This window comes from Salmo trutta, chromosome 27 (assembly GCF_901001165.1).
Source record: "Salmo trutta chromosome 27, fSalTru1.1, whole genome shotgun sequence".
Lineage (NCBI taxonomy): Eukaryota > Metazoa > Chordata > Actinopteri > Salmoniformes > Salmonidae > Salmo > Salmo trutta.
In genome coordinates, this window is record NC_042983.1 from 38,389,275 (window position 1) to 38,403,403 (window position 14,129).

Genomic DNA, 14,129 nt, shown 5'->3' on the forward strand with positions numbered 1-14,129 from the left:
TCGACATAGTCCACTATTTTACCAGACAAGCGATTTTATAATTCGGGTATAACGTTAGCAAGCTAGTTAACTACCTTAGTACTCGGGCTCGAGGCCTACCTACTAAGCGAGCAAAACGTACAGTAGTAGCAAGCTAGGAAACTGTAATGATAAACATGACGAGGAGAGAAGCTAGCTTAACGTTACCTGGCTACGTCAGTTAGCTAGCTAGCGAAACTCCGTGAACAAACAAGGCGACTTTTGTTTTGAGAAATTGGCTTATGAACATCAAACATTATTCATAGTTTACATTTACCTTGTGATTTTGTTTAGCTACGCTAGGTTGTCCTGGTCTGTGTCTCTCTAGCTCCCCCTTTCTTCTCTCTCTCTTTGCTGCTCCTCCAACAGAACTCCGTTCTTGACTTGCCAGCTAACGTTAGCTGGCCAGCTAAACAAGCAGTCAACAATAATCTGGGTTGGGCAGATTCTTTCTTCTTCCGTCATACGCGGGTGAATGTTTGAACGGAAGTATATTGGGAAACATTCGTTCGGTGGAGTTTATGTCGGTCTAAACCGACATGGATAAAACTGTGGCCAATTTCGCTTGTATGTGTGTGTGGGGGGGGGGGGGGGAAATATGACGATTGTTGCGGTGAGACTTCTCTCTTAGAACAAAATGCCGACCGGAAGTGCCGCCGTCGGAGTGACCTCCATCGGCGCCAAAACGAAGTGCCAAGTTTGAAGGAATCACCGCTGTGTGGCGCTAGACAAACAAACCTGAAACAAACCCGCAGTCTATTTTAAATAATTGAACGTAAGTGTTTATAGATGACTATGGCCACTGCTTGACAGCATGCCCCTGGCAGTCATCTACTACACACCCAGGAATGTGTCATTTCAGATCATAGGTCGCAAGATAAATGAGACAAGAAAAGCTAACGTTATCGTGGGCAGGGATTTAAAACTCTCTGGGAATCCTCCAATGTAAAATCTTTGAATTCAGCGCATTTTTTTATGTTAAAATGATTTCACTCAATTTCACACTTTGAATGATTTCCCAGGGGTTTTCACTCCCATATCCCTGTTTCCATTTCCACCCCTGGTTATGGGTGATGGTGGAATAAAGGACCTTGTGTTCTTGTTGGGAATCAGTTGTTTTGTTTTGTTGAATCTGGTGTGTTAACTTTACGCTGCAACAAAAGCCTGCATCACAATTTCTCAGGGCAGGCTTGAAGAACACTAGCTAGGCCTACATGAAGAATGTTTGCATAATTGTTTATATTTGTTATAATAGGCCTATGAAAACAATGTCATGGCATGAGGCCTGACAGTGCAGTGTGCACAAACATTATTCCATCTGTGATAAAGTGGAAGTTCTTCAACAGCTGAGGCGCGAACTCATAACCCTCAGCATAGGACCACTCAAGAGACATCATCAATAGTTCTACCACTGACCCAGAAAAACTAAGGCGTTTCTGGATCCGGGGAAACAGCAGGCCTACTTCTAGGTCTCAGGATGCACTTATAGGCTTCTGCTACTAGGCCTACACATCCATCATTGGCCAATCCTCCATATGCTCTTTCTATTTTCAAAAGATAAAAATTTAAAGGCATATGCCCTGGAAATGTAAGCAGAGTCTAACTGTGTTACAAAGTGGTGGGTAACACGTTGACTTTATATATTGTACCAAGAGTTTCCCCTTTGTTTACGACCACACCAGGCTGAATATGCCCGCTGTTGGAGGCTAAGCAGCAGGGTCGAGCCTGGTTAGTAGGGACTGCTTTGATCGGAGACCTCCTGTGAATACCAGGTGCTGTTAGCTTTTTGGCCAGTAGAGTGCATTCTTGTATTAACTAACGGAATTTCATCAGGGGGCAGTTTTTATTTATTAATAGCAATAATATAATGTATTTTTATTTTACTAAAGTTAGCCAGTATGTGCTTAATTCCCCATCCTAATATGATCAAAATAAATGATGTAATGTGGCCGCTGTCCACTAAAGGTGGCGCTGATTGTTGTGCTGTCACTGATTGTGTTGGTCAACTTGGTTATGTTAGTCTATCTCCCTTAACATTGTTCTCAGGATTGTATGTCATTTATTGTTTAAAAAACTATGAATCTGTCAATCTCTATGTAAAGGTTTTTGTAATTCTGTGTATTTGACAGTCTCTCAATTGAATTTATTGAGCAGTCAAATATTGAATTAGAATGTCATAAGGGGAAACGCTTGCGAAGGGAGGGAATAGCAGCATCTTGGAGCCTTCCTTCCCTGTGTTGATGTGTAGTGAGTTGCTGGCTCACGTAGCGCCTGCGTTGCTTTCACTCAGCTCACACGGGTAGGAAGAAGAAGGAGGAGGCGTGCAGAGATGAAGGAGAAGCATAGAGATAGATAGAGGACTCATCTTTGCATCTGTGCCATTATAGCGTCGGTGACCACATGGGCAGCGCCATTGAAGCTATCTCCTTTTTGAAGTAGTCAGTTATCTTCTTCTTCAAGATTGGCTGACCCCTCCTTTTCAGCCAATGAAGTTAGAAGTCCCACCCTGTTGACTACATTAAAATGGTGGAAACTCTTAATGGCGCTGCCCATGCTAACATGGCCTTCATTCTTTATGAGGAGAAGATACTTGTGAGCTACTTATACCCTGACCTGCAGGGCTACATTGGTTTCAGGAGGGGGAAGCATCTTGGAGCCTTCCTTCCCTGTGTTGATGTGTTGTAAATACTTGCGCCCTTAGTGGCTGGTCAGCTGCATTGGCTTCACTTAAGTCATGCAATGAGGAAGGAGGAGCCTTACGGTGATAGGAAAGTATCCAATCGGAAGGTGTGATTACTGCAAGGAAACAGAGACAGTGGAACATGTGCAGATACAGTGTGGGCAGTATGAGAGGGAAAGAGAGAGACTGATACAGTGTAGTCAGTATGAGAGGGAAAGAGAGAGACTGATACAGTGTAGTCAGTATGAGAGGGAAAGAGAGAGACTGATACAGTGTAGTCAGTATGAGAGGGAAAGAGAGAGACTGATACAGTGTAGTCAGTATGAGAGGGAAAGAGAGAGACTGATACAGTGTAGTCAGTATGAGAGGGAAAGAGAGAGACTGATACAGTGTAGTCAGTATGAGAGGGAAAGAGAGAGACTGATACAGTGTAGTCAGTATGAGAGGGACAGAGAGAGACTGATACAGTGTAGTCAGTATGAGAGGGAAAGAGAGAGACTGATACAGTGTAGTCAGTATGAGAGGGAAAGAGAGAGACTGATACAGTGTAGTCAGTATGAGAGGGAAAGAGAGAGACTGAGATCCAGTATGAGGGAGAAGTGGCTACAGGAATTGAGTATAACATTGTAAAAAAAATATATATATATATATATGAAAATGGGGCTGGCAGGTAGGCTTTAGTTCCTCCCTGTCTCTGGTCTCTCTCAATGTGTTCCGGTACCTCAGAGCCCCCTGGATTACCCCCCCAACTGGTCTCTGGCCCACACTCTAGTACAGTTTGTAGCGGTAATGCACCATAACGTTGGATGCCAACCGCCGATAAAACCACAGAAGAAGAAGAAGCAGCCTCAGAGGAGCTGTGCGCATGGAGGTAGGAGGAGGGAGTTAGTTGCCAACAAGGCAAGATATTTTATGGCACAGGCTTTTGTGCACCACTTGGAGAGGGAACCTCTCAGTCAAAGAGAAGATGTTGGATAAATTACAACACTTTGGTGGCGGACAAAACTTAATCTGACAAGAGTGAGGATGAATTGCCTGCGATGGGAGGTGTGGTGAAGATGGCCTAGGTTGAGCCTCTTCCCAATGATAATGAAGAGGATTCTGGCCCAGTGGGAGTGAAGTTGTTTGGAGAGAATGGATCCTTGCCTTCTGGCGGATCCATATGTGATGTCAGGTCGGGTGGAGAAGAGGTTGTGGACTGTTGAGTCAGTGAAAGTAACTTGAAGTGGACTCGTGATGATTTCTTGTGTTTCTTCCGTGCAGAGGGAGCGGGCGCTCCAAACCACACACCTAGAGACAAGAACTGTGACTTGCTTTGCTCTCTGGAGCAGGGCGCCATTGAAAGGAATGTTAACTGGAGTGGCGTTACGTGTTGAGGAGGATCAACTGAAATGGAAGATTCCCGGTGTATGTGACTTCCACCGTTTGGTGCGACGCAGACCCGGTGGAGAGCGTGCTGTAACAGAGAAGACACTGTCTGTTTGGCTGATGATCCAGAGTCTTTACCCAACCAAGTCAAGTTAGGATGTGTCAATTATCCTGTGAGAGCTGTTGTCCCGAACCCATTACGGTGTTTTAGGTGCCAAGCTTATGGTCATGTAGGAGGGAGATTCCTAGATGTGAGAAGTGTGCAGGAGGGCATGAGACAAAGGAATGTGTAGTATTGGTGGAAAAAGTTGTGTGTGTAAACTGTAGGGGTACCCATGGTGCTGGAGATCAGAGGTATCCGGTGAGAGAAGGGCAGGTCGAGGTTGGCAAAATCAGAGTAGTATAGATGGTGTCGTATGCTGAGGCAGTGAAGAGAGTAGTAGAGGAAGATGAGTCCAAGGCGAGGGATCCTGAGAGAATCCCTGTGAGTAGGCCGAGGTCAATAGAGAATGATAGGAATAACATGTTCTTCAGTAAGTTTGGCTTCTTAGCATTCGTACCCATGGTTATTAACTGTACCACAGAAATGGAACGCACGTCACAGAATATAGATGTTGTGATGGCAGCGGCAGAGAAATACTTGAGATTACCAGATTTTACTGCAGAAGAGTTACAGGGGGTAGTGGTAGTGTTCTGTCCTCCCAGGCAGTTGGCCTGATGTAGGATTAGATAGGGATAAATAGTGGAATGGAGTAGCGTTTTTATGAGGATTAGATAGGGTTAAATAGTGGAATGGAGTGGTGTTTTTATGAGGATTAGATAGGGTAGATAGTGGAATGGAGTGGTGTTTTTATGAGGATTAGATAGGGTTACGTAGTGGAATGGAGTAGCGTTTTTATGAGGATTAGATAGGGTAGATAGTGGAATGGAATGGTGTTTTTATGAGGATTAGATAGGGTTAAATAGTGGAATGGAGTGGTGTTTTTATGAGGATTAGATAGGGTTACGTAGTGGAATGGAGTAGCGTTTTTATGAGGATTAGATAGGGTTACGTAGTGGAATGGAGTGGTGTTTTTATGAGGATTAGATAGGGTTACATAGTGGAATGGAGTGGTGTTTTTTATGAGGATTAGATAGGGTAGATAGTGGAATGGAGTGGTGTTTTTATGAGGATTAGATAGGGTTAAATAGTGGAATGGAATGGTGTTTTTTATGAGGATTAGATAGGGTAGATAGTGGAATGGAATGGTGTTTTTATGAGGATTAGATAGGGTTAAATAGTGGAATGGAGTGGTGTTTTTATGAGGATTAGATAGGGTTACGTAGTGGAATGGAGTAGCGTTTTTATGAGGGTTAGATAGGGTTACGTAGTGGAATGGAGTGGTGTTTTTATGAGGGTTAGATAGGGTTACGTAGTGGAATGGAGTGGTGTTTTTATGAGGATTAGATAGGGATGCATAGTGGAATGGAATGGTGTTTTTATGAGGATTAGATAGGGTTAAATAGTGGAATGGAGTGGTGTTTTTATGAGGATTAGATAGGGTTAAATAGTGGAATGGAGTGGTGTTTTTATGAGGGTTAGATAGGGCTACGTAGTGGAATGGAGTGGTGTTTTTATGAGGATTAGATAGGGATACATAGTGGAATGGAGTGGTGTTTTCTTACGACGGCTAATAGTTTTTGTATTACCGAGTATAATTGATTGTACAGTAGGTGGTGGCACGCACCTCTTACGCTTGTTTGCAGACCTCCATAATACCATAGAAGAAGAAGAAGAAGAACACGCAGGGGTTTTCTAATTTGGGCAAACATCCGTGCTCTCTCTCTCTCATCGGTGACCCAGAAACCCATAGGTGGTCGAGGAGTGTGTTAATTCATTTAGTAGGGAAACGGAAGACGGTCCATCCCTCCTCAATAGCCTCCTTTTGGCGAGGAAGCACAAATGTATCCTAACTGAGTCCTTCATGGAAGAGTTTCGAAATCTGCCACACACCCTTTGAATCAGCTATTGGTTTCTCAAAGGAGAAAAGCATGCAAACATTTAAAAACCATATGCTACTTATATGATATGAAACCATATTCTACTTATGATATGACATGAAATGATATTCTACTTATGATATGAAATGATATGCTACTTATGATATGAAATGATATGCTACTTATGATATGAAATTATATGCTACTAATGATATGAAATGATATGCTACTTATGATATGAAATGATATTCTACTTATGATATGAAATTATATGCTACTTATGATATGATATGAAATGATATTCTACTTATGATAGGATATGATATGAAATGATATGCTACTTATGATATGATATGAAATTATATGCTACTAATGATATGAAATGATATGCTACTTATGATATGAAATGATATTCTACTTATGATATGAAATTATATGCTACTTATGATATGATATGAAATGATATTCTACTTATGATAGGATATGATATGAAACCCTATTCTACTTATGATATGAAATGATATGCTACTAATGATATGAAATGATATGCTACTTATGATATGAAATGATATACTACTTATGATATGAAATGATATGCTACTTATGATATGAAATGATATTCTACTTGTGAAATGATATGAAATTATAGGCTACTTATGACATGATATGAAATGATATGCAACTTATCCCTTTATCTATAAAATGTTTTGCACAACTGGCTAAATTAGTTTTTATCACTTTATACATTCATTTTGAGATTCCACTCTTAACTCCATTTGCCTGATGACGTGTGATTGGAGGAGAGTCATTTCAGACAAGCGCATTTCCATCCACTTTCCCTCCACTAACCAGGTTTCCATCCAACCTTTTTATGCGAGTAAAGTACATCCGATTAAATAACTTCACAACATGCCTAATGGAAAAAGCTCATTTGTCGCTAAACTTTCCAAATGTCGACAAAACAAAATATGCTAGACAAGATGGGATCTTTTTGTGTTGGTAAAACGAATTATGCGAGAAATGTCAGTGGAAACGCTTTTATGAGCAAATATTGATATAATAAGCATAATAGGATGACATGTTGTGTGGTCCTCTCACTACGACTCGGGAAATCGTGCAGTTTACTAGGCTACAGATGAAAGTTAGGATGAACTTCCCAGGGTGGTTAAAATGAAAGAAGATGAGCTTGATGCTCCTTTTCAATAAATATGGAGGGTTTATTCTGGTGACATGATCATCAATTCTTGGCTGCCGTTCAGCAAATATAAATAATCGTACTATAATAATCGTGTCCATAATAATCTCATCACGTAGGCCAGAGGTGTCAAAGTCATTCCATGGAGGGCTGCTGGTTCTCCTTCTTCTCCTTCTTCTTCATTTGGCAAATCGCAACCAACTGGCAGGTGTGTACACCGCCACCTACTGTACTGGAGTGTGAGGCCGGTCACGACCTATCTATACCCCCATATTCTCTTAATAACTAACCCTGAATTTCAAATAAAATAATTCCCTACAAATCTCACTACGACCATCACTCCCACCCAAAATACCACCCATTCCCGTCCAACCTCTCTGACCCTATCAAACAACCTCTCCCTTTCTACATCATACATTTCACAAAATGATAATACATGATCAACCGTTTCCTCTACCATACAGCCATTACACATTCCAGGACCATGTTTCCCTATCAATTTCAAAGATGAATTCAATCCCGCAAACCCTAATCTCATCCTACACAACATAACCTCCTCCCTTCTGTTCCCATTATATGACACTATCTCCCGTGCAGATTTCATTGTATTATAACAATGTCTGCCCTTACTACTTTCATCCCATTGTCTCTGCCAGCAATCTAACCCATTTTCCAGAATGAATGTTTTATTTTCCCCTCTACCCAACTGCACCCTTATATCCACAATATTCTTTCTCACTGCTCTTTCTGCTATTATATCTACTGTATCATTTCCATTCTCCTGTATGAGCCAGAATCCAACCGAACTGAATTTCAATACCATTTCTTTGTAACCCAAACAACAGCATTATTATTTCTACCCATAAATCCTCAAGTTCTGACGTTCCAGATCTTAAGATACATTATACTGATGCAGAGTCCCAACATATTACTAGTCTTCTTGGTTGTGCCTCCTCTATCCATTGGAATCCAACAACTATCGAAACCATTTCTGTTGAATATACAGTTAATCATTAGTTAGTCTCTTGCATAGATTAATATTGAAATCAGGAATAAATACACCTGCTCCTGTCTTCCCATTCATGGGATCCTTTGAACCATATGTATACACTGCAAGACAAGAATAAAACGTATTACTACTATATTGACCCACTATTGTTCCTACATTATCTTCTTCCCACCACTGTTTATTTTCTTCTGTCAGGCTCAGATCAACATGGTGGAACATTTCCTATTGCCACAGATGGCCATATAACAACATCTCTGAGTCCATATTCATCAACCCTTTTTCCAATCTCTGGGCCAAAACCTCTCTTTTGATATCAAATCAAATAAAATAAAATGTATTTATATAGCCCTTCTTACATCAGCTGATATCTCAAAGTGCTGTACAGAAACCCAGCCTAAAACCCCAAACAGCAAGCAATGCAGGTGTAGAAGCACGGTGGCTAGGAAAAACTCCCTAGAAAGGCCAAAAGCTAGGAAGAAACCTAGAGAGGAACCAGGCTATGAGGGGTGGCCAGTCCTCTTCTGGCTGTGCCGGGTGGAGATTATAACAGCACATGGCCAAGATGTTCAAATGTTCATAAATGACCAGCATGGTCAAATAATAATAATCATAGTAGTTGTCGAGGGTGCAACAAGTCAGTAACACAAGAGTAAGTGTCAGTTGGCTTTTTCATAGCCGATCTTTGAGAGTATCTCTACCGCTCCTGCTGTCTCAAGAGAGTTGAAAACAGCAGGTCTGGGACAGGTAGCACGTCCTGTGAACAGGTCAGGGTTCCATAGCTGCAGGCAGAACAGTTGGAACTGGAGCAGCAGCACGGCCAGGTGAACTGGGGACAGCAAGGAGTCATCAAGCCAGGTAGTCCTGAGGCATGGTCCTAGGGCTCAGGTCCTCCGAGAGAGAGAAAGAAAGAAAGAAAGAAAGAAAGAAAGAGAGAAAGAGAGAATTAGAGAGAGCATATTTAAATTCACACAGGACACCGGAAAAGACAGGAGAAATACTCCAGATGTGACAGACTGATCCTAGCCCCCCGACACATAAACTACTGCAGCATAAATACTGGAGGCTGAGACAGGAGGGGTCAGGAGACACTGTGGCCCCATCCGATGAAACCCCCGGACAGGGCCAAACAGGTAGGATATAACCCCACCCACTTTGCCAAAGCACAGCCCCCACAACACTGGAGGGATATCTCCAACCCAACACTGGAGGGATATCCCCAGCACTCTTCCAGTACTCTTCCAGCACTCTTCCAGTACTGTCAGTGTATGATGGTATACCGTACTACCCTTCAATCCAGTATGCCAGGGCTGGCTTAACTCTTCTAAGGGATAGTGGCATTTCTAAGTATCTACTTGTAAAGCCTCAACCGGTGTAGTTTTAAATGCACCATCGCACATCCTGAATGCCCTCGCTTGCATCCTATACTATTGACATCACTTCCTTCATTGGCAAAGCTTTGGTCGCCTCAGTATTAACTTTAACTAATGCATCAAGGCTAGTTCTTCATTTTCTGAATCCACTCTGGTGTGGACTTAATAGACCCCTAAGTTCCAGATAATACATCAATCTGCCTACAATCCTGCTGGATTTAGGTTTTTCCTTTCAATTAAGACCTAAACAACCAGGTGAGGGGAATTCCTTACTAATTAGTGACCTTAATTCATCAATCAAGTACAAGGGAGGAGAGAAAACAGACAATCGGCCCTCCGTGGAATGAGTTTGACATGTGATGTAGGCTATACCCGCACTGTATCTGTTAGCTGATAGCTAAGGTGTCATTCCAAAGTGGGAACATTCGCTATAGCTTAAAACACTTCCTTTTTTGTGTGACAACACCAACAGCTGAAAATATGATGGAAACCCATTTAACAGGTACATTTTTTATTTGTTTATTTTATTTAACCTTTATTTAACAAGGCAAGTCAGTTAAGAACAAATCCTTATTTACAATGACGGCCAAACCCTCACCCTAACCCAGACGACGTTGGGCCAATTATGCGCCGCCCTATGGGACTCCCGATCAAGGCCGGTTGTGATACAGCCCTGGATCGAACCCGGGTCTGTAGTGATGGCTCTAGCACTGCGATGCAGTGTCTTAGACCGCTGCGCCACTCGGTCCCCAAAAGTTATTTTTATGTGCATGTCATCATGCACAGCCTTATATCTGCAAAAAGACAGTTGATGGAAACACATCTCTGGTGGGAAAGTGTGCAGACTGTTTTTATGCAGATTTGTGAATATTCACGTTAAAATCTGTCACCAATTGGATGGAAACCTAGCTCATGAAACCGCTCGCATGTGCTGTGTGCATTTTAGAATGTTTTTTCTTGTTTTTTCTTCATTCCCCCTACATGCTGGGTTCTTAACACCTCTACACCTCTATCTCCTCCCACTGGGAGGAGGAGGAAGACGCATATGCAAGGAGGAAGGAGGAAGGAGTAGCATCCTGGAAGGAGGGACATGTAAATATGCAATATACACTGTATGTCAAAAATGTGATGTGGAAATATACACTTCCACACTATGAGGTTGGTATAATACTGTGAAATTGTGAAAATTATGATAATGCCCGTTTAGTGTAAAAGCTGTTTGAAAAGACCGCCTGAAATGTTAGTCTGTTTTGGTGGGATGGAGCTTTGACCTGCCTGGTGACATCACCAGGAGGTAAATTAGTTAATAGACCAATAAGAAATAGTTCCAAACCTCTCTGCCAATAATAGCTAGTTTTGAGTTTTCCCCTCCTTACTCAGACCACTCCCAGACAGTCCCAGCAAAATTCTAGCTTGAGAAATTGCTCTTTGCTAATTGAAAACAATCACAGTAAGGTACTTAATTGTTACCCAGAAATTATTTGATATAAAAAATAAAAAAAATATTTAAACGGCTGCATTTGACCTTTAAATATATTTTAGAAAAATATGTTAGGCCAATTTTAAATAATACATGTATCCTTAAAATGCACCCAAATATATATTTTAAATACTTTTTTGTATGGGAGTTCACACTGACAACAAGCTGGTGCTTTTTAGGCTGAATCAAATACACTGAATCGCTTTCGAATATTGAGGTTTACTGAGGAGCGTTTGAAAATCAAGTGAAGAAGCTGTTATAAACATGTCCTCAAGATGTCAGCAAAAACCCAATTTATTCACATGCGTCAAAGCTAAGGTCTATTCTGTTCCTGATTCATTTGGGCCTTACTTACATACTCCAACAGAACCCCATTGTGATGTGGCACCTCCAGTTTCTGCCCTTCACATGACCTTTTGTCATATATTGTAATTTTTGGATACATGTTGAGTGGGAATCTACACTCTGATATTAGAAACCACACTCTGTTACAGGCTTATGTTTATATCAATTACATTCTGTAGCTGCATGAATTACACTTTTTGATTGGTGATGAGTATTTTACCCTGTGCCCATAGAGGGCTAATGCCAATTTTTTCTTCAAAATTGTGTATTTTAACCTACTGCATCTTACATAGTGCTGTCCAGGGAGAGTACTTGTTCATCAAGCTGCCTCGCACTACAGATACATATACAGTGAGCTCCAAGAGTATTGGGACAGTGACACATTTTGTTGTTGTTTTGGCTCTGTACTCCAGCACTTTGGATTTGAAATGATACAATGACTATGAGGTTAAAGTGCAGACTGTAAGCTTTAAATTGAGGGTATTTTCATCCATATCGGGTGAACCATTTAGACATTAAAGCACTTGTTGTACAATCGTGAATAATGATGAGTGAGAAAGTTACAGACACACAAATATCATACCCCAAGACATGCTAACCTCTAACCATTACAATAACAGGGGAGGTTAGCATTTGGGTGGTATGATGATATTTGTGCGTCTAACTTTCTCACTCATTATTATTCACGATTCATTCAAGACTATCCATAATCATGGTAGCATCCAGGGGTGTAGGCATGGGTGGGCCTGGGTGGACACAGGCCCACCCACTGGTGAGCCAGGCCCTGCCAGGCTCAAATTGAGCAAAACCAAAAAATACACTTTTATATATATATATATATATAAAAACATACAGTACTGTTTTAGGCAGGTGTGAAAAAATGCTGTAAAGTAAGAATGCTTTCAAAAATAGACATGTTTTGAAGGCAAAGGGTGGTCACACCAAATATGGATTTGATGTAGATTTTTCTTCTGTTCACTCACTTTGCATTTAGTTAATTGATAAATATAATCTATTAACGTGTCTATTTTTGAAAGCATTCTTACTTTACAGCATTTTTTCACACCTGCCTAAAACTTTTGCATAATACTGTATATACACTCCTCTCGCTACAATTAAAACCGGTATTTCTACGCCAACGTGCGTATCATCAATTTCAAGAATATCAGATCACATGCTTGTTTAAAAAAAGTAAAAGTAGAGAAAAGGACAGATGATAACACGAGGACACACAAAATGACACAGGTCTTTTAAGGTCCATGTTTTATTAAAAACTATACAAATAAAAATCTGCATTTGCTTTGAGATTTTTGGGGGATTTTGATGTTTGTCGTTAATTATTTGAAGCGCTAACAAACAAACATATCAAACATGACACCAAAATCAATTGTAAACAAATGGAACTCATTAAATCTTTTCAAAAGTTTGTTTCACATAGCTTCCACTTATTAGCCGGTGTAGATATGGGATTTGGGAATGCTTCCTAAATGACACACTATTCCCTATGTAGTGCACTACTTTTGACCAGGGCCCATTGGGCTCTGGCCAAAAATAGTGTAATATAAATAGGGTACTACGTATATAGGGACTGGGGTGCCATTTGGGACGCAAATGGCACCCCATTTGCTAGGGAGGTTCTTAATAGCTAGGGAGATTCTTCATAGCTAGGGGGTTCTTAATAGCTAGGGAGATTCTTAATAGCTAGGGAGGTTCTTAATAGCTAGGGAGGTTCTTCATAGCTAGGGGGTTCTTAATAGCTAGGGGGTTCTTAATAGCTAGGGAGGTTCTTAATAGCTAGGGAGATTATTCATAGCTAGGGGGTTCTTAATAGCTAGGGAGGTTCTTAATAGCTAGGGAGGTTCTTAATAGCTAGGGAGGTTCTTCATAGCTAGGGGGTTCTTAATAGCTAGGGAGATTATTCAAAGCTAGGGGGTTCTTAATAGCTAAGGAGGTTCTTAATAGCTAGTGGGTTCTTAATAGCTAGGGGGTTCTTAATAGCTAGGGAGATTATTCAAAGCTAGTGGGTTCTTAATAGCTAGGGGGTTCTTAATAGCTAGGGAGATTATTCAAAGCTAGGGGGTTCTTAATAGCTAAGGAGGTTCTTAATAGCTAGGGGGTTCTTAATAGCTAGGGGGTTCTTCTAGTTCTCAAAGGAATGTCTTTACAGAAACTTCACAGCCATCATCCTCCTAAAGTAATCTTTTACTCTTCAAATTCTATATATACATGTATCAAAACCTTTTTTCTATACAAAACAATTTCTAGCAAAGAAATTGAGAAGAAATGTAAAATTCTCACTATATGAGATTTAGAGCGTGAATACATTTTCTATTAGTTAATTCAATATTCATGTTAATTCAAGTTGTATTTGTCGCACCTTTTGGGTATGTCACATAACCACACTCAATTCTACATTCTAGATTTTCTTCTGCCCAATCAGTACGACAGTGTAACCATAGAACTGGGAACTACAATTTAATGGGATCTCGATGAGAATAATAGAAAAGTTTAAAAGCAGAAAAGTACCAATTACCTTTAGTGGTCTATTTACAGCTGGCTCTAAGGAGGAACAAGTGTCAAAGGCACGTTAGTTTGCAATTTCATCATGTAAAAACTGGCGCACTGGCATTTTCCAGGCCTAATGCCAGGTTTGGCAATTTAGCTGTTTAACGTCACCTCGATGG